Consider the following 22,656-nt stretch of genomic DNA (forward strand, 5'->3'; position numbering starts at 1 on the left):
TTGTGACGTAACATCCCCAGAGAAGACGCAGAGCAGGAGGAAGGAGGAAATGTCAGCTTCTCAGGTACGTGTCCTGTCCCGGGTGTGGGGCTGTGTCTGCTTTTCTTCCTGAAATGCCTGGACTGAGAACTTGCAGACCTTTAGTTCTCTGCTTCTAACTTTTCTGCCTGCGTGTTTGTTATCAAGTTCTTTATTTTTTTCCTTTTCTTCTTATCTTAGTGAAGCCTGGCTCTTTAGACCACTTCTCCCTTGTGTCCCAGAATCTTGTCTCCCTTGTCTGTATCCTGGCTTTCTATGGAGCATGATGAATTCTCAACATGAATTAGCGACTTTCAACTGGTGAATATATTCCCTTTGTGAGAGAGAAACACGGAGAGACACTGGTATCCGAGATTCCTATTGGGATGTGGTTCGGTGTTGGGATCTTAGGGAACTAAGGGAAATGCCATGATGAGTTTACATGGGGATGCAATTTCAGCTCTTTAGGAGTTAGAAAATGCCCTTATATATTGAATAAGCTCAGTGATCGAGAATTTTTCAGAAAATGCTCAGAAATAAAAAGAAAACTAAGAGATACTGTCCTCTGTAATGCTAAGACTTACTAGTTAAAACACAATGTTAGGTAGTTAGAGCAGGGAAAAAGAGTCCAAAATGGAGGTGGCTAAAAGACCTGGAAGGGAAAGCCCGCGAAAATAGAACAAAGGAAGGTCTGAGGACTGGAGTGAGAACCTCAGGTAAAACAAACAATTTTTTTTCTTTGTTTACATAAGATTTACATAAGACAGACCCAGGGGCAGAGAAACAGATAAAAAGAGGAGCCAAAGGCCTCTTCCTTCTTCCCTTCGTCTCTCTCTCCCGAGCTATGGGGTTATCATTTTTTGAAACATACACGTTCTCTGAAGGTGAATGTGGAAAATCTGGAAAGTCATCCAGTCTCTACTGCAAATACTCATTCAAACCACTCTGAACACAGGCTTCAATTACACATACATTCAAGCACGTCTGAAAACCAGAAATTTAAAAATGATGGGGAAAACTCACAATATAATCAATTTGAGGGATCTGTGAGCAAGGGGTCATTATTCTTCCACCAACTGACAATTTCTCTCTGTTCCAAAATGTGTAATGTTGATAATAATGGAAAAGAGTTAATCCCACCATCATTGTTCAATACTCATCATGATATGGTTAATATGGAACAACTTCTCACATGTAATAACACGAATCAGGCCTTAAGCAAGAGCTCTACCCCCAATAATTACAAGAATATTTACGATGGAGTGAGAAGCTATTCATGCAATGAAACTGGATCTAAAATTGAACAAGACTCTAACCCTATGAAACATCAGGGACCTCAATCTTCAGACAAGGATTCTAAAAATAGTACATGTAGGAATATCTTTTATCAAGCATCAGGTCTTCCACTAAAGAAGAGTACACATACAGGAGAGAAGACTTATAATTGTGAATATAGTGATAGTTCTAATCAGTCTTCAAATCTTACTCAACAGCAGAATATTCAGGATCCGCAGAAAAGTTACAAGTGTAAGAAATGTGAGAAAGCCTTTACTAACTCATCCAGTCTAAGTAGACACAGGAAAATTCATTCAAGATGGAAACCTTTTATAGGTACATATAAATGTACAAAGTGTGGCAAAGCCTTTAATCAGAAGTCAAATCTTACTCAGCACCAGAGAATTCATACTGGAGAGAATGAATAAATTCTCTTATAAATGTAATCCTTATAAATGTAAGGATTGTGGCAAAGAATTTAACCAGTGCTCAGGTCTCACTTACCATCAGAAAATTCATACTGGAGACAAGCCTTATAAATGTAAGGATTGTGGCAAAGCATTTAGACAGCACTCATGTCTTACTAAACAGCAAGTAATCCATACTGGAGAGAAATCTTATAAATGTAAAGAATGCAGAAAAGCCTTCAGTCACTACTCAACTCTTACTAAACACCAGCGAATTCATACTGGAGAGAAGCCTTATAAATGTAAGGATTGTGGCAAAGAATTTAACCAGTGCTCAGCTCCTACTTACCATCAGAGAATTCATACTGGAGAGAAACCTTATAAATGTACAGAATGTGGGAAATCCTTTAGTCAGAACTCAACTCTTACTCAACGCCAGTGAATTCATACTGGGGAGAGGCCTTATAAATGTAAGGATTGTGGCAAAGACTTTAGGAAGCACTCAGGTCTTACTTACCATCAGAGAATTCATACTGCAGAGAAACCTTATAAATGTAAAGAATGCGGAAAAGCCTTCGGTCACCACTCAAGTCTTATTCAACACCAGCGAATTCATAACGGAGAGAAACCTTACAAATGTAAAAAATGTGGAAAGCCTTTATCAAGAACTCACATCTTACTCAACATCAGAGAATTCATACTGGAAGAAAAACCTTATAAATGTAAGGAAAGTGGCAAAGGCTTTAACCAGAGCTCTCACCTTACTAAACATCAGAAAGCACGTACTGGAGAGAAACTCTAGTAATAAAATAAGTGATGGAAGAGGTTTGTCCTAAACATACACTTCAGAAAATACAGGACGGTTTATTTAAGAAAGATAAGAAATGACATAAAACAATGTAGAAAAGTATTTAAAGAAAGTTAAATCTAAATAAATACCAGATATTGCACACTAGAAAAAGTGAAAGTTGCTCAGTTGTGTCCAACTCTGCAACCCCAGGGACTGTGTCCATGGAATTCTCCAGGCCAGAATACTGGAGTGGGAGGTGGATTCTTTACCAACTGAGCTTTCAGGGAAGCCTGCACACTAGAAAGCATTTCATCAATCCTGTTTTTTGAAGTTCTCTTCAGGAGAAGTATTGTAGATAGTAATCCATAGTTAAAACATAGAAAATTGATATGTTAGTATGGATCACAAGATGAAGGGTTGGTATTTAGAAATGTACAAATATTAGCAATATATCTTTGCTTATATTGACACGATTTGTGATTATTTGAAAACCAAGATATGCTATTGAACTCTCAAATTACTCCATGCTGCTATGCTTCATTTTTAGTGTGTATGCAAAGTTACATTTTTGATGATTGCTACTCAAAGATGAGAGAAGGCCATCTATCCTAGAGAGAAGTCATTTATATTTATTCTCCATTAGGAGATTAAGGACACAGTGATGTAGCATGTACACTGAACATTTAAATGGAGGTGTTAGTCATTCTTGTCAAACATCCCTATAGGTCACCATGAAGTAAGTGTCCAGGGAGTAATTCCACATATTAAAGTAAGATGCACATTTTCAATAGTTATGTCACTTGCATTTTAAGGAAAATACACTGACAGTTCACTGAACTCTTGATGTAGCTTTATAATATCAACAGATGTCATGAATATTAGTTGACATGTTTCAAATAAAGATACCTCTGATACCCTAGAAATGTATGGAAACCCTTCTCAGAAAAGTCATGTAATTAGTGTACATCTTGTTTCATTTGTAAATGATTAGCCTCCATTTTGTAACCGTAGAAATCACAGTTCTGAGATCATTGTATCAGAGGAATGAATATCGTTGTTTATGCTTGTAATCTGTATTTAATCAGTTACACAGTGGATTGGAAAAGGTTTTATTCTTTCTATGTGTGATAGTACATGTTAATAAAACTGATGGTTTCTTGTGATAAAGCCGGAATGTAATGAATGAAGTGTCAACCTACCGATTTAAGGTTGCAGGGAAGAATACCTAACAATAAACTCTTTGTTAGCACAGAGGGATGATATCTGTAACAATTAGTTTCCTTACTGCCTTTACGCCTCAAATAATTGGATATTTCCCATCATTTCTCCTTTGTACTTTCCCCTCCTCTCTGTAACTGCTGGGACATTGTGATGGTTCCAATAAGGATTATACAGAGTACTGTTGAGTGCTCCCCTGAACTGCTCCATGCTGTTGCTGCCTCAGCATCTGTCTGGGGAGCAGCATCTGCAGGTCCTTGAACTCACACCAGCCAGTCCTGTGAGCACCTGCTCTAGACAACCACCCACCTTGTGATCAGCAGTCTTGCTGAACCCCAGGTTCTACTTCACAGGCTCCCCACTTCAATGCCACCCTCACAGTGCTCACCAGATTCCTGCTCCCCTTGGTTTGAATAGACCCATCCACACTCAGCCTGGGGAGCCCACAGCACTTCACCCAGGGTGTCTTATAAAGGCCTGAACACCAAGTACTGGAACTTTCTCTGCTTGGTCCTAACCTTGACCTAAGAAATTCCTGCCCTAAACCCTCCCCTTCTGAGAGGTCTCAGCTGTGCTGAGTGTGAGGGCTGAAGCTCAGGGCTCCTGAGTGTGGGTCTTGGGGGAGAAGCATCAGAACAAACAGAATTTGCTAAAGACTCATTTCATGGCCCCACTTCAGACCTGCAGATTCATAACTTCTTAGGGTGGGGACCTGACCTCGAGGGGCTCATATTCACTGAAGTGGTTCAGAAAGAATCTTTTAAGTGGTTTCAACCTGGTTTGCTATCAATATCACATGACCAGTGTTAAGGGATAGCCTCCCCGGTGCCCTCCCCACAGAGTGCTCTCGGTCCTGTGGGAGCATCAGTGTGGTGTGTAGGAAGTGCTCCAGGGGATTCTAAGGGGAGGCCCGGGATAAGGACGCGGCTCCTGGTGCATTTGTGAGAGCTGAGGCCCGCTTTCAGTCCAAGAAGAGGCCGCAGGGTTGGTCTAGCTGGATTTGGACCGGGAAGTCAACTCACATCATCTGTGTGAGCAGAGGGTTAGGAGTTCTCTATGGGGAGAGAACAATCAAGAAATTAGTTCACAGACTGGTCTCCAGGTAGGAAGTGATTGTTCCTGAATCTCTCCTGAGACAGAGGACAGGAGAGGTGAGTCTTTTCAGCTTTTCAAGGTCCTTCTGTCTGTAGTGGTGAAGTAGTTGCAGGTTTAAGAGCTGTGCGGATGCCTTTGAAGGTATTTTCTCAAGATGCAGAGATACGTTCGCTGCATAACATCCCCAGAGAAGACGCAGAGCAGGAGGAAGAAGAGGAGGAGATGGCAGCTTCTCAGGTACATGTCCTGTCCTGGGTCTGGGTCTGTGTCTGCTTTTCCTCCTGAAATGCCTGGACTGAGGGAACCTGCAAACCTTTAGTTCTCGGCTTCTAAGTTTTCTGCCTGGGGCGTTTGTTATCAACTTCTTATTTTTTCCTTTTCTTACCATAGTGAGGACCGGCTCTTTAGACCACTTCTCCCTTGTGTCCCAGAACCTTGTCTCCCTTGTCTGTAGGGAGCATGATGAATTCTGGCTTTCTATAGAGCATGATGAATTCTCAACCTGAATTAGTGACTTTCAACTAGTGAGAATATTCCCTTTGTGAGAAATAAACATGGGGAGGCATAGGTTCTGAGATTCCCATTGGCATGTGGTTCAGTCTTGGGATCTTAGAGAAGTAGGGGAAATTAGTGATGAATTTACATGTATATGCAACTTCAGACATTTAGAACAGGATTAAGAAATTGTCCTTTATGAACAGAATTACTGCAGTGGTCCAGAGTTCCACAGGAAGTTTGGGGGAAAGAAGGAGAAAAGTATGAGAGAGTGTTCTCCACATTGGCAGGAAGGACTCACTCTTAAGTGTAGCCTTAGGATACAGAACATGGAAGTTATGTAAGAAGAGAATTTTGCATAAAACTGGTATTTTCAGGATTCAGATCACTGCTAACATTTATCCCATTACACCTCACGTTTTCTGGTTCAGGTGCTTCTGTGATACTGCAACTGGGATGTTCTTGCTTTCTGTCATTAAAATGGATTTTTGAAAGATTTAGTGAGGGATGTGTATAAGCTGACAAAATTAATGTAGCAAACCACACCTTCTTAGTTCTGTTTGCTTTGGAAAATGAACACTCACCTGTGTTTAGTAAGGTTCTTGCTTTTGGGGAATGGAGGTTTTCATCACTCAAGCCCAGGTCTGATCATTTCCGTTAATAATATACTCTGTGCTCATTTTCCAGACAGAAATCTTATCACATCTTTGTGTTTTCTACAATATTTACAAGAATGTTATTACTTATGTATGTTTAACTGTTAAATCTAAAATATGATTCAACACACATGATAGAGATTTTCAAAGGAATAAAAGATTCAGAACCAAGAGCTCTAATTTATTTTATGTCTTTGTGTTCTTGCACTGTAATGTATTTTAAAAATATAGATTATTGCCACAAATAAATTATAAGATTTAAGCACAGAAATCTACTCCTGATTTTATAAACATGAATAATTTTTCTCCCAAATAGTGTATGGTTGTGTGCATGAAAATGTTAACAGTATATGACATTTTTTCTGTTTTTGATATTTTTGCCAGTTACCTCAACTGGTAAAACATCCATTAGAGTGGTCTCTGTGTTCAGTTCAGTTCAGTCGCTCAGTCAGGTCTCTGTGTTGACTTAATTCTTTTTACATAAAATTGAGCTCAGATCCATTGAAGTAAATCCCAAGCTCTACCATTTTCTGAATATTTGATCAAATATTCCAAACCATTTTGAAGAGCAATATTTTTTATCTAAAATTATTTATATGGCTCATTCAAGGTTAAAAAAATAAAAAACTGTTAGAAAGTTCTATAGTTCAAAAATAGGCAAAAAGATTGTTTTCTCTGCTTACTAATCTATTAAACCTGTAAAATCTGTAAAGTGCATAAAGTTCAATAATAACTATGAATTCTTACCTGGCTCTTTTCAGTTCAGTTCAGTTGCTCAGTTGTGTCCGACTCTCTGCAACCTCATGGACTGCAGCACACCTTACAATCACCAACTCCCGGAGCTTACTCAACCATACGTCCGTTGAGTCAGTGATGCCATCTAACCATCTCATCCTCTGTCATCCCCTTCTCCTCCCGCCTTCAACCTTTCCCAGCATCAGGGTCTTTTCAAATGAGTCCGTTCTTCACATCAGGTGGCCAAGGTATTGGAGTTTCAGCTTCAGCATCAATCCTTCCAATGAATATTCAGGACTGATCTCCTTTAGGATGGACTGGTTGGATGTCCTGGGGACTCCCAAGAGTCTTCTCCAACACCACCGTTCAAAAGCATCAATTCTTTGGCACTCAGCTTTCTTTATAGTCCAACTCTCACATCCATATATGACTGCTAGAAAAAACATAGCTTTGACTAGACAGACCTCTGCTGACAAAGTAATGTCTCTGCTTTTTTATATGCTGTCTAAGTTGGTCATAGTTTTTCTTCCAAGGAGTAAGCGTTTTAATTTCATGGCTGCAGTCACCATTTGCAGTGATTTTGGAGCCCAAAACAATAAAGTCTCTCACTGTTTCCATTGTTCCCCCATCTATTCGCCATGAAGTGATGAGACTGGATTCCATGGCTATCGGCCATGGCTCTTTGACCTCCGAGCTATTCACAATGGCCATTTATCAACCAGACATTTAGTTAAAACTAAGCTTGTTCAAGATGAAAAACTGTGGCCCCACCCTAGAATTCTTGACTCACAATGTGCTTTTAAAAAAATTCCTGCTTTGATTGATATTTATCCTGTGGAACACAAGGAAAATCCTCAAAAATAAATATGCCTCTGTTGATCACATTTAATAGTTTTTCTCCCAGATGAATGAATGAATCATAGTCTCTCAGTCATGTCCCACTCTTTGTGACCCCATGGACTATATAGCCTGCCAGGTTCCTCTCTCCATAAGATTCTCCAGGCAAGAATACTGGAGTGGGTTGCCATTTCCTTCTCCAGGGATCTTCCCAACCGAGGGATCGAATCCAGGTCACCCGCATTGTGGACAGATTCTTTACCGTCTGAGCCAGTAGGGAAGTCAAAGTGGCTTTGTGGATCATATGTCATCCTGTTTTCTTCAGGTTAGAAATATGGTAGCGCATATTGCTATATAAAAAAGTATATTATTGTATAACATCAGACACTCTTCTCATTGAAAAACTAGTTCTCTGAACTTGCTGTTTTCATCTTGGGTCACATAAGGAAGTCTTCCCACAGTCACATGGCATATGTACTTTGTATTTCTGGGACGGCTGACATTCCAGGGTCTGGCCATAGACTTCACTCAAGAGTGAGAGAGTCAGTTCCAAAAAAAAAAAAAAAAGAAAGAAAAGAAAAAGAGAGAGTCAGTTCCCAGGCAGGTTGATAAGAAGTCCGAGGGTCCCCAAGGAGAGAGGGGTCTGGAATTCTCAAGGAAGAGGAAAGGACAAACTTTTTTGTCTACATTCCTTAGTCTTCATCAATTACATAACTCAGTTTAAACTGTACTAGGGATTATACAACAACACTGTATCCTGCTTGAGGACAGTTTCTCTTTCCTGAAAAACCTTCTGGCTAATCCTGTTATCTTAAAATGTAAATTATGGGAGTGGGTCTAGTAAGACCTTTACAACCTCCAGACATTCTTTTGATTCATTGTGATGACTAATTAAAAGGTATATAACTTCCTTGCCAACACCAGCGAGTGGGCACTCTTTCTGCCCCCTTCTGATGTCTATTTCAGACGCTTTCTCTACCTCTTTTATACTTTAATAAAACTCTATTACACAAAAGCTCTGAGTGATCAAGCCTCATCTCTGGCCCCAGATAGAATTCTTCTTCGGAGGCCAAGAATCCTGGCATCTTCTGTGGTTCAGCAACAACCTTTCAAGAGGAGCGGGAATGCCTGGACCTCGGTCAGTGGAAATTGTCCAGGGATGTGATGTTACAGAACTACTGGAACCTGGCCTGCTTGGGTGAGGATAGCTTCCTCCCAGAATCCCTTATCTACCCTCAGGGTTTGGGGTCCTTCACTTGTAGAATGTCTCCTGGAGGCTCCTGCATCCCACGATCTCTGCTATTGAGGAATAAATGGGAGTTTGTGAGTACAGACAAAAAGCTCCATGATGATTCACATGATTCTAACCTTCTTCTTTCTTGAGTTCTCTGCCTCCTTCGCTCTAGACTAGTGGTCACTGTCTAACTTTACTGGTATAAAGTCATGCTGCCCTCCTCATAAAGACAGAGGTCCACTCTTATTTTTGGCTGAGTGTTATTCTGATGGAGATCTCAGGATCTGGGTTTTAACTATTGCCTACTACAGTAAAGGTGCTTTCTATAAAGCTTTTAGAGAAGTTACATTCTAGACTTTTTACACATTCTACAATGCCTTCCTCTCTCACGAGACCGCAATGTTGTTCAGTCACTGAGTCGTTTCCGACTCTTTGTGACCCCATGGACTGCAGCACGTCAGGCCTCCCTGTCCATCACCAACTCCCAGAGCTTGCTCAAACTCATGTCCATTGAGTTGATGATGCCCACTAACCATCTCATCCTCTGTCGCCTGCTTCTCCTCCTGCCCTCAATCTTTCCCAGCATCAGGGTCTTTTCCAATGAGTTGGCTCTTAGCATCAGGTGGCCAAAGTACTGGAGTTTCAGCTTCAGCATCAGTCCTTCCAATGAATATTCAGCACTGATTTCCTTTAGGATGGACTGGTTTGATCTCCTGGCTGTTTGAGGGACTCCCAAGAGTCTTCTCCAACAGCACAGTTTAAAAGCATCAGTTCTCCAGCGTTCAGCCTTCTTTATGGTCCAAATCTCACATCCACACATGACTACTCGAAAAACCATAGCTCTGACTAGACAGACCTTTGTTGGCAAAGTGATGTCTCTGCTTTTTAACATGCTGTCTAGGTTTGTCACAGCTTTTCTTCCAAGGAGCAAGCATCTTTTAATTTCATGGCTACAGTCACCCCTTCAGTGATTTTGGAGTCCAAGGAAATAAAGTCTCTCACTGTTACCATTGTTTCCCCTTTTCTTTGTCATGAAGAGATGGGACTGGATGCCATGATCTTAGTTTTTTGAATTTTGAGTATTAAGCCAGCTTTTTCACTCTCCTCTTTCACTTTCATTGAGAGGCTCCTTAGTTCCTCTTTGCTTTCTGCCTTAGGGTGGTGTCATCTGCGTATCTGAGGTTATTGATATTTTTCCTGGCAATCTTGATTCCAGCTTGAGCCTCATCCAACCCAGCATTTTGCATAATGTTATCCGCATATAAGTTAAATAAGCAGGTGACAATATACAGCTTTGATGTACTCCTTTCCCAATTTGGAACCAGTTCATTGTTCCATGTTCAGTTCTAACTGTTTCTTCTTGACCTGCATACCAGTTTCTCAGGAAGCAGAGCAGGTGGTCTGGTATTCCCATCTCTTTCAGAATTTTCCACAGTTTGTTGTGATCCACACAAAACCTTTAGCATAATCAATGAAGCAGAAGTAGATGTTTTCTGGAATTCTCTTTCTTTTTCTGTGATCCAACGGATGTTGGCAATTTCATCTCTGACTCATCTGCCTTTTCTAAATCCAGCTTGTACATCTGGACATTCTCAGTTCACATACTGTTGCAGCCTAGCTTGAAGGATTTTGAGCATTACCTTGCTGGCAAGTAAAATGAGTGCCATTGTGCAGAAGTTTGAACATTCTTTGGCACTGATCTTCTTTGGGATTGGAGTGAAAGCTGATCTTTTCCGACCTGTGGCCACTGCTGTGTTTTCCAAATCTGCTGGCATACTGCGTGCAGCACTGTCTCAGCATCATCTTTTAGGATTTGAAATAGCTCGGCTGGAATTCCGTCATCTCCAATAGCTCTGTTTATAGTGATGCTTCCTGAGACCCACTTGACTTCTCACTCCAGGATTTCTGACTCTAGGTGAGTGATCACACCATCCTCTTATCTGATGTGACAAGATCTTTTCAGTTTAGTTCATCTGTGTATTTTCACCACCTCTCCTTAATAGTCATGTCCAACTCTTTGTGACCCCGTGGACTATACAGTCTGTTGAATTCTCGAGGCCAGAATACTGGAGTGGGTAGCCTTTCCTTCTCCAGGGAACCTTCCCAACCCAGGGTTCGAACCTAGGTCTCCCACATTGCAGGAGGATTCTTTACCCGCTGAGCCACAGGGGAAGCCCAGTATAGTTCATCTCTGTATCCTCGCCACTTCTCCTCATTATCTTCTGCTTCTGTTAGGTCCATACTGTTTCTGTCCTTTATTGTGCCCATCTTTGCATGTTCCCTTGATATCTCTCTTTCTCTTTTTTTATTTTCTGGTTAATTTTTATTTTCTATTGGAGTAGAGTTGATTTCTGTTGTGTTTGTTTTAAGTTTACAAGAACGTGATTCGGTTATACACAGATGTATATCTCCTCTGTTCTTTTTTGGGGTCTTTTCCCATATAGGTTCTTCCAGTGTATCCAGCGACTTCCCTGTGCTATGTGGTAGGTCCACTGGCATTATCTATATGATAAAAAGTAGTGTGTTTTTGTTAATCGCAACCTCTAAATGTCTCCCTGCCACTACATTTTTTTAAAAAGTCGTAAGTTGCATTTCTTCTTTTTTTTTTTATTTATTTCTTTTTTTTAAATTTCTTTCTTTCTTTTTTTTTTTTTAACGAAGCCAAACTCCAGACTATATTCTAATCAGTTTTTTGGATCAAAAAATTCAAAATAGAGAAAACCACAAAGTACAAAAGCTTTTCTGATGCTTTTCATTATCACAGAACACGCCACCTGTAATGTGTGCAAAGAGGAAATGAGGGGCTGAGGGAGAGGAAGTCAAACTGGGGAAGGCTGAATGGCTGCTTCACTTCTTCTTCTTCTTATCCTTCTCACTCATAGCCAGGATCATCATGAGCTTTCTGAAGAGAGTTACGAAATCTAGGAAGAGGTCAACGCAGTGCCAGATATAATCTTTATCTCCATTTTCAGCCTTTTCAATAGTGAGTTGAGTATCAAAAAGGACAAAGCCACACATGACCACCAGCCCCAAATACAGGTTTGCCTGGAAAAGCCAAACAGATCCGAAGAAAAGGTTCCCCAGGGAAGACAAGGGCATCAGGCTCATGGCCGACATCAAGATACCTCCTAGAAAGAGGTAGCTACGGCGCCTGGCATAGAGTGCACTCAGGGTAAAGCAGGTGAATATCATTGCTGTGCCCATGGAGGCAGCGGGAAGGATGCTGGGGTTGATGGCGATGCACAAGGCCAGAGCAGGGCCCAGGCAACTCCTGTAAGGAAAGCAGATCCAGCCAGAAGTCCCAGTCTTTTTTGCTCAGTTTCATGGCTGTGAGGTGTTGCCATCAGCCAAATCATCAACCCCAAAGAGCCCAAGGCAGACAGCAGGCCAGCCTGAGTGAAATGGGTGACCACATGGACATAGGCCCCCGCAGCTGCCACAAACATACAGAGGGCAAAACTGGCATAAACCTTCTTCAGGTGCTGCTGTGTCGAGGGGGTTATGTGGGAAAATTTAAAGAGTGCATCAAAGTTGATCTTCCGATTAAATATATCCATGATGCTACTGTCTGTGGGACACAGCCTCCGCTCTTCTAACCCGCCTCTCAGGAGCCCACACGGCTCTACTAAGACCGGATGTGCTTCGGTAAGTTGCGTTTCTAAGTCTGTGAGTCTGTTTCTGTTTATAGTTAATTTGTATAAATTTATAGATGCCCCCCTAAGTGATACTTCTTCTTTCATCTCTGACTTCACTGAGTATGATAAGTTCTCAGTTCATCCATGCTCCTGAAAATGTCATTCATTCATTCTTTTGGAGTGTATTCCAGTGTTTAGATGGACACAAGACTCTTCATTTCTCTATAGATGGAACTTTGGTTGATGCTCTGTCTTAGATATTGTCAGTAGTGCTGCCCTGAAAATAGAGGTGCAGCTATCATTTTAAATCATGATTTTCTCTGGGTCTAAGGCAAAGGGTGGGCTTGCCAGATCGTGTGGTATGTCTATATTTAGTGTTTTAAGGAATTTCCACACTCTTTTCCTTGTGGCTGCACCCACTCAATTACATTCCCACCCACAATGTAGGAGGATTCTCTGTGACTTTATTGGTGTGTGAAAGAAAGTGAAAGTGAAGTCGCTCAGTTGTGTACAACTCTTTGTGACCCCGTGGACTGTAGCCTACCAGGCTCCTCCGTCCATGGGATTCTCCAGGCAAGAATACTGGAGTGGGTTGCCATTTCCTTCTCCAGAGGATCTTCCCTACCCAGGGGTCGAACCCAGGTCTCCCGCATTGCAGGCAGACACTTTAACCTCTGAGCCACCAGGGAAGCCCAGTGTGAGATGAGTGCAATTGTGCTGTAGTCTGAGCATTCTTTGACATTGCCTTTCTTTCAGATTGGAATGAAAACTGACCTTTTCCAGTCCTGTGGCCACTGCTGAGTTTTCCAAATTTCCCTGCATATTGAGTGCAGGACTTTAACAGCATCATCTTTTAGGATTTGAAATAGGTCAGCTGGAATTCCATCACCTCCACTAGTTTGTTCATAGTGATGCTTCTTAAGGCCCACTTAACTTTGCATTCCAGGACGTCTGGCTCTAGGTGAGTGATCACACCATCGTGCTTATCTTGGTCATTAAGATCTTTCTTGTATAGTTCTTCTGTATATTCTTGCCACCTCCTCTTAATATCTTCTGCATCTGTTAGATCCATACCATTTCTGTCCTTTATTGTGCCCATTTCTGCATGAAATATTCTTTTGGTATCTCTAATTTCCTTGAAGCGATTTCTAGTCTTTCCCATTCAATTGTTTTCCTCTATTTCTTTGCACTGATAACTGAGGAAGGCTTTCTTATCTCTCCTTGCTATTCTTTGGAACTCTGCATCCAAATGGGTATATCTTTCCGTTTCTCCTTTTACACTTTTGATTTGCAGCTTTGATTTACATTTCTGTAACATTTCACAAAGTTGAAAACTTTTCATGTGACATTTTTAATAACAGTGTGAGTAAAACTGAGCTTTGGATCGGCCTCGTGATCTTTTGCCCTGGCTTGCCTCTTTTTCCCCGACGCACCTAGGACGTTTCTTCAGGCAGGAGTTTCTTCCTTCCAGCCCCTGAGTCTGGTGAATGTGAAGTGCCGTCAGCCCAGGATTTTCCGTTGCTGTACCAAAAGCGGCCACAAGGCGGCAGCATTTCCTCATGCGTCACAATTATCTATTCATTTATTATGGTTAACTTTTACTTTCTATTGAAGTAGAGTTGATTTCTGTTGTGTTTGTTTTAGGTTGACAGGAACTTGATTCAGTTATACATAGAAGTACATCTTTTCTATTATTTTTCGGGGTCTTTTCCCATATAGGTTCTTTGAGTATATTCAGTAGACTTCCTGTGCTATTCAGTAGGTCCATTTCGATTATCTATCTGAAAATAAGTAGTGTGTATCTGTAAACCCCAATCTCTTAATGTTTCCCTTCCCCAAACTTTAAAAAAAAAATCGTAAACTCGCGTTTCTATGTCTCTGAGTCTGTCTCAGTTTATGAATTAGTTCACTTGAGGAATTTATAGATTCTCCGTGTATGTGATCCTTCGCTTTCCCTCTCTGACCGGCTTCACTCAGTTTGGTAAATCTCTCGGTCAATCCATGCTCCTAAGCTGACTTGTTTTCATTCGTTTCGATGGTTGAGTTTTGATGGGCAAGTTCCTCGTTATTTCTCTATTGGTGGACAATTTCATTTATGTTCTGTCTTGGAGATTGTCAGTAACGCTGCCCTGAAAATAGGGGTGCAACCATCATTTTCAGTTTTGATTTTCTCCCAATCTAAGACCGGGAGTGGGCTTGCCGGATCATGTGTTAAGTCTTTGTGTAGTGTTCTAAGGAATCGCCATACTGTTTTCTTTTGAGGCTGCCCGCCCCCCCATTTCCCTCCCCGCCCACAGTGCAGGAGGAGTCCCTGTTCCCCTCGCCCTCCGCAGCATTTAACCTGTAGGTCTTTGGGGGGATAGCTGTCTGAGGGGGTGAGCTGATACCTCGTTGAGGTTTCAGTTGACATTTCTGTAAGAGTGATCCTGAGCATCTTTCCATGCACTCTATTGCCATCTGGATGCCTTCTTTGGAAAAACGTCCGTTTAGGTCTTTGCCTGTTTTCCTGCTGGGTTGACTGGGTTTTTTTGTTTGTTTGTTTTTTTTTTTTATCTTGAGCTGTGTCAGCAGTTTGCATCTTTGGAGATGAATTCCTTGTTTCTAACTTCGGTTGCAAACACTTATTTTCCCATTCTGAGGGTTGTCTTTTTCTTTCCTTATGGCTGCCCTTCCTGTGCAAAACCTTTTTAGGTTAATGAGGTGCCTTTTTTAAAATTTAGTTTTATTTTGAACAATTCGGAGTGTAGATCCAAAAAGAACTTGCTGTGATTTATGTCAATGTGTGTTCTGCATATATTTTCCTCAAGAGATTTAGAGGAATCGTCCCTACATATAAAACTCTTTAATCGATTTGAAGTTCCGTCATCTGTAAGCGGTTAGGGAGAGGTGTAAATTCCTTCAGTTTTCACAAGTTGAAGGACCCTCCACCCCGTCCTCGATCGTGGCTGTTAACAACTTCCAGTCCCAGCCTCAGCGTAGGAGGCGCCCTTTTCTCCACAACCTCTCCAGCCGTTATCGCTTTTAAGGCTTTTTGACAAAGGCCGTTCTGACCGTTTGACCTGATATCTCCTTGTATTTTTTTTTAATTTACATTTCTGTAATATTTCACGAAGCTGAAAGCTTTTCATGCGATATTTTTAAAAACAGTGTGAGTAAAGCTGGTCTTTTGAGATCGGCCCTGTGATCATGGCCCTGTTCTGAATTTCACCCCCCAACCCAGCGAGGACGTCAGTCGGGGAGAGGCGTCCCTTCCTGCAGCCGCTCGGTCCTGTGAATGTTAAGGGCCGCCTGCAGTTTCCCCGCTGTTGTTACCAAAAGCGGCCACAAGGCGGCAGCACACCTTCATGTCCCGCGGCTTTGTTTTGTTGGCTAAATTTTTATTTTCTCTTGGAGTAGAGTGGATTTCCGTTGTTGTGTTTGTTTCGGGTTTGCAGGAACTTGATTCAGTTACACAGAGAACTGTATCTATTCTTTTTCTGGTTTGTCCCAGGTCGGTTCTTTCAGGGTGTTTGGTAGACATCTCTGTGTTATTCAGGAGGTCCTTTTGGATTATCTGATAATACGTTGCAGGTACGTGTTAATCCCAACCTCTTAGTGTCTCCCTCCCTGTTTTGTTTTGTTTTTTTAAATAATCATGTTGGTTTTCTAAGTCTGAGAGTCTGTTTCTCTTAATGAATTCTTTCATTCGTATGAATTTATAGATTCCACCTGTAAGTGATGTATTTCTTTCCCTTCCTGACCGACTTCACTGAGTATGATAAATCTCGGTCCATCCATGCTGCTGACAATGATATTTTTTCGCTTTTTTTTTGACAGCTGAGTGATTCCCGTGTGTAGATGGGTCAGTGACTTTATTTCTCTATTGATGGACATTTCGACTGACGCTCTTTATTGTGCTGGGCTTAGTCGCTCAGTCGTGTCTGACTCTCTGCGACCCCATGGCCTGTAGCCCGCCGGGCTCTGCTGTTTTGGGGGGATTCTCCAGGCAAGAATACCGGAGGGGGTTGCCACGCCCTCCTCCAGGGGATCTCCCCAACCCAGGGATCGAATCCAGGTCTCCCGCATTGCAGGCAGATTCTTTACCAGCTGAGCCACTGGGGAAGCTCTCTATTAAATATTGTCAATATTGCCGCCTTGAAAATAGGGTTGCAAGTATCATTTTAAATTATGGTTTTCTCCAGACCTAAGGCAATGGGTGGGCTTGCCCGATTGTGCAATAACTAGGATTAGTGTGTTTCAGGCATCTTCATACTGCTTTCTTTCATTGATGCCCCCACCCATTTACATCCCCGCCCACAGTGTAGGAAGATTTCCTGTTTGCCTCGCCTTCCGCATCATTTGATCTTTGTAGTTCTTTTGGAAGATGGCCATTCTGAGGGCTGTGCGTTGATGCCACGTTGCAGTTTTGATGGGCGTTTCTCTAACAGTGATGCTGAGCATCTTTCATATACTCTATGGCCATCTGGATGCCATCTGAAGACACAGGTCTATTTAGATCTTTGGCCTGTATTTCTATTGATTGTCTTTTGATATTGAGCTGAATGAACTGTTTGCATGTTTTTGGAGATGAATACCTTGTTTTTACGGAGAAGGAAATGGCAGCCCACTCCAGTGTTCTTGCCTGGAGAATCCCAGGGACAGAGGAGCCTGGTGGGCTGCCGTCTGTGGGGTCGCACAGAGTCGAACACGACAGAAGCGACTTAGCAGCAGCAGCAAGTCGTTTTTAAAATCGATTGTAACCATTTCCCCCAATTTAAATGTTATCTTTTTCTTTCACTTAGGTTGATCCTTGCTGTGCGAAAGCTTTTGAGGTTAATGAGGTTACTTTTGTTGAGGTTTTTTGTCTTTCGGGGTTTTTTTGTTATTCTAAGAGCAAAACCAAGAACTTGCTGTGATTTACTTCAAAACCTGTTTTGCCTATATTTTCCACAAGAAGTTTAGAGTATCCATTGCTCCATTTAGTTCTTTAATAGATTTGGAGTTTCTTTTCTGCATGAGGTTAGGGAGAGACGTAGTTTCATTCACTTTTCACTTAAGGAACCTCCGCGTTGTCCTCTGCTCTGGCTGTTAACAGCTGACATTGCCAGCATCATTGTGGGAGAATTTCTTTTCCTCCGAAACCTCTCCACCATTTACTGTTTGTAGAGTTTTTGACACAAGCCATTCTGGCTGGGGTTAGCTCATATTTAGTTGTAATTTTGATTTGAATTTCTCTAAAATTACTTCATGTTGAAAGGTTTCCATGTGATTTTTTTTTAAAAAAGAAAACTGTGATTAAAACTGACCTCTCAAGACTGGCCTATTGACAACCTGCCCGGTTTTCTTCTTTTCCGCGGACCCACCCAAGGGCACAAGTTGAGGACAGGTGTTTTTTCCTTATGTCCCCTCAGCCCATGCACGCTTTTGCCAATGCCACTTTCTCTTTCTATTGCTGGTTGAATGTATTCCACTGTCTAGATGGACGAGTTACTTTCATTTCTCTATTGATGGACATTTTGTTTGATACTGTCTTCAATATAGTCAATAGTGCTGTCCTAAAAATAAGGGTACACGCACATATCATTTAAATTTTTTATTTTTTCCGGATCTAAGGCAAGGAGTTGGCTTCCAGGGTGTTAGTAACTCCCTGTTTAGCATTTTAAGGAATCTCCATGTTTTTCTTCTTGGCCGCACCCACCCTGCCTCCAGGGTAGAAGGATTCCTTTTCCCCAGGCTCTGAGCAGAGTTTAATCTTTGTAGATCTTTTGGAGGATAGCCAATCTCAGTGATTTTAGCTCATACCTCATCATCGTTTTGATTTGCATTTCTCCAATCATTAGTGATGCTGAGCACCTTTTCATGTGCCTTTTGGCCACCTGGATACCTTCTTTGAAAAAAACATCCATTTAGATCTTTGGTCCATTTCTGTTGTGTTTTCTTTTTTTTCTTTTTTATTGAGCTGCATGTGCTGTTTGCTTGTTTTGCAGATGAATTACTTGTTGGGATCTTCCCGACCCAGGGGTTGAACCCGCTTCTCTTTTGTCTCCTGCATTGGCTGGTGGATTCTTTACCGCTAGCGCCACCCGGGAAGCCCTAAGGCTTGTGTCTCCTTACTTTTTCCCCCTTACGCTTCATCCCCCAGGGGATCCCAATGATTGCAACACCGCTCTGCAGAGAGAGCTGTCCTCTCAGTGGGGTGACCCTAAGGAAGGAGGCTGGAGGTGGGAACCCCGCCACCAAGTGACACGGGGCCCAGGGGACTTTGCAAAGCTCTTCCAGCCCAGAGACCCCACCATCCTTTGGGGGGACTAGATTTAGTTCTGCTGCAGGAGGGTCCCCTGGATCTGGAGACTGTGGACTCATGCAGAGGGGAACAGGAAGCCCATGTCCATCGGGGTGGGGGGCTCATTGGCTGGCATATCCTCCCCAGCGCCCTCAGCCCCAGGACAGTCCCGCCTGGGGACCCAGCCTGCTCAGGCCCGAGGGATGTGACCCAGCCCAGGTCCCCAAGGCCTGAGGGGAACAGAGCCAGCAGTTCTTTTGTCTTTCTTTCTCTGCTGTTCTTTTTAATGTTTATTTTGAACTTGAGTATATAGATGACTTGAATTGTTGTGTTTTTTTTAATGTGTAAAGCAACATTATTCATTTATATATAGATGTATATGTGTTCTTTTTGGGTTCTTTTTCTCATCTAGGTTATTTATAGAGTCAAAGTAGTGTTCCTTGTGATCTACAGTGGGTCCTTATGGATTATTTCCAGTGTGTATATGTTATTCTCAACATATATTTCTCCTTGCACCCCGCCTTTCATTTTTGGTAACCATAAGTTTCTTTACTAAGTGTATGAAGCTGTTATTGTTTTGTAAAGAAGTTCATTTGTTTCCATGTTTGGATTCCACCTAGAAGTGATAACATGTGATACTTTGTCTCAATTACTTCACCTAGTGTGACATCTCTAGTTCTTTCCTGTGACTGGAAGTGGCATTCTTTCATCTTTTTTGGCTGGGTAATGCCACAGTATCTGAACCCCATCTTCTTTAACCATTCATCTGTCTTCTACACTTAGGTTTCTTTTGTATCTTGGTGATTGTATCCAGTGATGCCATGATGGTTGGTGTGCAGTATGTTTTGAAATTTTGGTTTTCCCAGGATCCATGCCCAGGCGTGGGATGGCTGGGTCACGTGGTACTTTGTTGTTGAGTGTCTGAAAGCCCCTCCAGAGTGGATGCACTGATTTACATTTCTACCCACAGGGAAGGAGGGTTCCCTTCTCTCCACACCCCCTCCAGCATTTATTGTCGAATTTTTGAGGGGGCCATGTTGACTGGTGAGAAGTGATACCTCACTGAACTTCTGATTTGCATTTTTCTAATGATTAGGGACGCTGAGCATCTTTTCACGTACTTTATGGCCACCTAGATGCCTTCTCTGGATGCCTTCTTTGGAGAAATGCCCATTTAGATCTTTGGCCCATTTTTCTTTTCTCTTTCTTCTTAAATTGAGCTGCATGGAGTGTTTGCATGTTTTGGAGATGAATTCCTTGTATCTCCATTTGCAAACATTTTTTTTTCACCCATTCTGAGGATTGTCTTTTTCTTTCATTTATGGTTTACATTGCTGCTCAAATGCTTTTAAGGTTGGTGAGGTCCCATTTGTTTAGTTTATTTTATTATTCTAAGAATGAATCCAAAAAGAACTGGCTGCAATTTATATCAAAGCATGTTCTGTATATTTTCCTCAAAAGCTTTATAGTATCCATCCCTCCATTTAGATCTTTAATTGATTTGGCGTATGTTTTTCTGCATGGGTTAAGCAGTGTAGTGATTTCATCATCTTTTCACTTGTTTGAAGAACCTCCACCTTGTTATCCATACTGACGGTTAACAGCTTACCTTGCCAGCATCAGTGTAGGAGGGTTCCCATTTCCCCACACCCTCTCCAGCATTTACTGTTTGTAGACTTTTTGCCAATGGCCATTCTGATCGGAGTGAGGTGATTCCTCATTGTACTTTTGATTTGAATTTCTGTAAGTTTTAGTGATACTGAAATCTTTTCATGTGATTATTTTGGAAGAATTTGAGTAAAACTTACCTCCCAAGATTGGCTTCTTGACCAATTGCCAGGTTTTGAATTCTTTTTCCAGGATCTACCTAAGGTCATTTGTTGACAACAGGTGTTTATTCCTTGCATCCCTGAAGGCCTCAAGAATAATACGTCCCCATCTTCACAGGTTTTAAGTTGTTGCTACCCAAAGGGGCCACAAGGTGGCAACATTTCTTCATGCCCCACTCTTTTTATTACTTTGGTTATTTAAATTTTTATATTCTATTGGAGTAGACGTGATTTCCGATGTTGTTTGTTTTTGGTTTTCAGGAACTTGAGTCAGTTATACATAGATGTATATCTATTAGACATGTGCCTTGTATTACATTGAGAAAAACTGTACTTTGGAAAAATACATGTTTTTAGAGTTTCTAGAATATGTTCTTGAGTTTGCTAATCAGAGACTGCCAATGCAACAAATAGTTCACAGTTGCTTTCATCTTGGTTTTCACTAGGGGTTAATTTTTTAAGGTTAAAATTTATGGACTCAAATCTACTAAAGTGACAAGGAAAATGTTTGAGTGTGTATAGCAAGTCGGATATGTGCTGTCAGTGAGAGAAGAATATAAAGACTGGAAATATTTTTGTTGTAAAAAAGTAATGATAATTCTATTCTCTAGTCAGTCATTTATAAATGGGGAAAAGTAGAACAAATTAATAAATTCTTGGCCTTGAGAGGCCTTTGGGGAATTTAGTCTCAGACTCCTGAGGAATTACAGCAGAGTCAGTATAGAAGAAGCTGTGTGGTCAGCACACCAAACTTATTTTTAAAACAAATTAGTCTTGGCCTAGTTTAATGAAAATGGAGGCAATTTTAGAAAGAAAATATGATTCACCAAATATTAAATTCTAGTTTTGTTAATTAAGGTCTATGTTTACTAAGAAACTCTTATGACATAGTTCCTTGCTTTTATGTTATAGTGCTAATGAGAGTTACCTGAATTATTAAGGGGCTCTCTAAGTTCATTTCTAAAACTTATCTCAGTAATCAATCTTTGGATACAAGTTAAAATCTCCATGATCTATAGCCAGGAGATTAACACCAGGCTACAATTACTTAACAAATGAAGTCAGAGGACCTGGGACATATTGACTATACTTTTTTTTTTTTTTTTTTAATTAGTTGGAGGCTAATTACTTCACAACATTGCAGTGGGTTTTGTCATACATTGACATGAATCAGCCATGGAGTTACATGTATTCCCCATCCCGATCCCCCCTCCCACCTCCCTCTCCACCCGATTCCTCTGGGTCTTCCCAGTGCACCAGGCCCGAGCACTTGTCTCATGCATCCCACCTGGGCTGGTGATCTGTTTCACTATAGATAATATACATGCTGTTCTTTCGAAACATCCCACCCTCACCTTCTCCCACAGAGTTCAAAATTCTGTTCTGTACTTCTGTGTCTCTTTTTCTGTTTTGCATATAGGGTTATCATTACCATCTTTCTAAATTCCATATATATGTGTTAGTATGCTGTAATGTTCTTTATCTTTCTGGCTTACTTCACTCTGTATAATGGGCTCCAGTTTCATCCATCTCATTAGAACTGATTCAAATGAATTCTTTTTAACGGCTGAGTAATATTCCATGGTGTATATGTACCACAGCTTCCTTATCCATTCATCTGCTGATGGGCATCTAGGTTGCTTCCATGTCCTGGCTATTATAAACAGTGCTGTGATGAACATTGGGGTGCATGTGTCTCTTTCAGATCTGGTTTCCTCAGTGTGTATGCCCAGAAGTGGGATTGCTGGGTCATATGGCAGTTCTATTTCCAGTTTTTTAAGAAATCTCCACACTGTTTTCCATAGTGGCTGTACTAGTTTGCATTCCCACCAATAGGGTAAGAGGGTTCCCTTTTCTCCACACCCTCTCCAGCATTTATTGCTTGTAGACTTTTGGATAGCAGCCATCCTGACTGGCATGTAATGGTACCTCACTGTGGTTTTGATTTGCATTTCTCTTATAATGAGTGATGTTGAGCATCTTTTCATGTGTTTGTTAGCCATCTGTATGTCTTCTTTGGAGAAATGTCTGTTTAGTTCTTTGGCCCATTTTTTAATTGGGTCATTTATTTTTCTGGAATTGAGCTGCAGGAGTTGCTTGTATATGTTTGAGATTAATCCTTTTTCTGTTGCTTCATTTGCTATTATTTTCTCCCAATCTGAGGGCTGTC

At 41.4% G+C, this 22,656-nt stretch overlaps 3 protein-coding genes and 1 pseudogene across 4 annotated transcripts in view; 2 read left to right on the forward strand and 2 right to left on the reverse strand.

The window, feature by feature from the left end:
• LOC122692444 (thymosin beta-4-like) overlaps positions 1 to 22,656 on the forward strand; it is a 567,005-nt gene that overhangs the window by 287,961 nt on the left and 256,388 nt on the right. The gene's annotated exons all lie outside the window — the stretch shown is intronic.
• Positions 1 to 22,656, reverse strand: part of LOC122692415 (zinc finger protein 345-like) — a 564,572-nt gene that overhangs the window by 244,668 nt on the left and 297,248 nt on the right. The window lies entirely within an intron of this gene.
• LOC122692418 (zinc finger protein 501-like) overlaps positions 1 to 22,656 on the forward strand; it is a 147,468-nt gene that overhangs the window by 62,410 nt on the left and 62,402 nt on the right. The gene's annotated exons all lie outside the window — the stretch shown is intronic.
• On the reverse strand, positions 11,435 to 12,398 carry LOC122692437 (annotated as a pseudogene). The gene has a single exon (XR_006340653.1). The product of XR_006340653.1 is annotated as a bax inhibitor 1-like (transcript).

Source organism: Cervus elaphus, chromosome 4, assembly GCF_910594005.1.
Source record: "Cervus elaphus chromosome 4, mCerEla1.1, whole genome shotgun sequence".
Lineage (NCBI taxonomy): Eukaryota > Metazoa > Chordata > Mammalia > Artiodactyla > Cervidae > Cervus > Cervus elaphus.